At 42.1% G+C, this 2,300-nt stretch overlaps 1 non-coding gene across 1 annotated transcript; it reads right to left on the bottom strand.

Moving 5' to 3' along the window:
• Positions 1-579: 579 nt before the first annotated feature.
• On the bottom strand, positions 580-654 carry TRNAR-CCU (transfer RNA arginine (anticodon CCU)). The gene has a single exon. It is a non-coding gene; the product is annotated as a tRNA-Arg (tRNA).
• Positions 655-2,300: the final 1,646 nt, after the last annotated feature.

The following is a 2,300-nucleotide window of genomic DNA, read 5'->3' as shown; positions in this document are numbered from 1 at the left end:
TTCAAGCACAAGTTTACTTAATTTGCTGGCCAGCCAAACAATCAATTCCATTCAAATTTACACACTATCATTATATATATATATATTTAACAGAAATCACACCAAATTGATCAAGTCTTCCCATTTAGACAGGCTTTCCTCTTTACGGCCTGCTAAACCCCGGGTGGGAAGAACAGTAAACAATGTCTTGTTTATTCTTAGTTAAGAATGGCAATTTATCAGAAACTTTATAACACTGCAATTAGTTCTTTTCTCTTACCACACATAAAATCACACATTTTTTTTAAAAAAAAACTTTTATTGCATAAGGTTTTATTTCTCCCCTTTCTTTAGTTTTCATCGAACAGACCCTAGCAAACTCTGCCTGATACTTGAGTAATTAAGGGGGGTTTTTCTTTTAGGCTTCCACTGATCAATATTTATTACCACCTCTTCTAACAACACTACCCCTGGCTCACGACGCTGGACGTTCCGACAGTCGTCTATGAGAACCGCAGAGGTTTAACCACCCGCACAATCCCACACAATACTTAATTAAATACTTTAAATACTTAATTCCAGAGACTTCAGGATGACACCTGGTCTCCAGGTGGGACTCGAACCCACAATCCCTGGCTTAGGAGGCCAGTGCCTTATCCATTAGGCCACTGGGTCTCCAGGTAGGGGGTGATCAGGCCCCTCTGCCACCCCTTTAACGGGTGGGTACTCTAAACAGAGAGACTTTAACTCTCTGATTTATACTTACCTGTTTTCTTTTTCCTTTTTTTTCTTTCTTTCTTTCTTTTCTTTGAGGTCTCTGTGTCTGGCTAGCCTTTAAGGATCCTTGACTAGCCTGTTTCGCCAGCGGTTTACGGCACCTCCTCACCGAAAGATTCCGTGGACTTCAAAGGAGTCCTAATGGCCGGCCAGTGGATTTTCCTTGGGGAGGCGTCGGTTCCGCTGGGGTAGGCTGTCTGGCAGAACAAAAGTTCTTTGTTCTCTAGTCCCATCTGCCAGGGTGCCATAAATGTTGTGGAATGGAAGGACTAAAAAAACATTCCAAGGCCAGTCAGAGACAGTTTATTGCGCAAGGTTCAGAGCCAGATTTGTACCTGAAGCTTTGAACAAAGAAAGAACTCTGATACAATGGTTTTTATACATTTCTAAGACAAAGGATTCAGTGAGATCATACATTTTCCATATATGGTTAATCATGAGATCATACATCCGATTTTCCTTCTATGGTTACATATACTTGTTAATAAGTTCATCTAATTACTTAAAGCATTAATCTTAGTTTACAAAATTATCTTAGCCACACAACTTTTCTTAAGTGCTCAGAGTCGCTAATGGGAGAGTTACTACTGTCCTTGGGTAAATTCATTAGATTAAGTAACTCTTTGTAACATATAGGTCTTTGTGTCATTCACAGTCAGGTCACTCAGATATTTTTCCATATAGCAGTCCTTTCCTTGACATCTAGGTCTCAGAAGATATATTACCATTTAAAAGGGTTTAACTGTTTGTTAATGTAATTTCCAACAAGCACTTTCCTCTCTTATAATAATGTGAATAGATAGAGTCTCTCAGAGTTCATGTATCCAAGCACATCTTCCCCTTATAATAATGTGAATAGAGAGGGTCCCCCAGAGCCCATATATCTGACTCTGTATGATTCCTATTTTATTCACATTATTTCTTTTATCTACATTATTCTTTATTTGCTCTTTACCTCAATATAGCAACAAGCCTTTGCTTTAGATCAGGGGTGTCAAGCTCGATTTCATCAGCGTTGTGTTTGACCTTGGGAAGCCAGGGTGGGTGTGGCCAGGGTGGGCATGGCCAGCTCAACATCACTCATGATGGGAGTGCCTGTGGTGGCCCGAGTGCTCTGCCAGTGAAAATGGGCTCCCGAGCTCTGTTTTTGGCTGCGACAGCCTCCTGCAACCCTCTGCCAGTGAAAAAAGAGCTCGGGACGGTCCACCTGCAGCCCTCACAAGCTCAGTTTTCAGTTGCGACAGCCTCCTGCAGCACCCTGCGGCCTTTCCAAGTTCCATTTTCACTGGCAGAGGCACCGTGGGCCGGTCCTTTGCTGTTTCCAGGGCAGCCCTGCAGGCCAGATCTGACACCCCTGCTTTAGATAGTTCAGGTGCTGCAAGGACTTAATTACTGCATGGAAAAAGCAAATTCAGCAATTCATCTGAACATGTAAAGACTTGCTATCTTCAATTCTCCCAGTTGAAAGCATGATGGTTGGCAGTTGAGGTCATGGTGAACCAGCTCATGTACCCCAATTGCTATTTTTTTAAACAATCTTCAGA

Source organism: Pituophis catenifer, unplaced genomic scaffold (assembly GCF_029215685.1).
Source record: "Pituophis catenifer annectens isolate HBS135680 unplaced genomic scaffold, rPitCat1.0.hap2 SCAF_1, whole genome shotgun sequence".
NCBI classification, from domain to species: domain Eukaryota; kingdom Metazoa; phylum Chordata; class Lepidosauria; order Squamata; family Colubridae; genus Pituophis; species Pituophis catenifer.
This window is presented reverse-complemented; position numbering and strand designations above follow the sequence as displayed.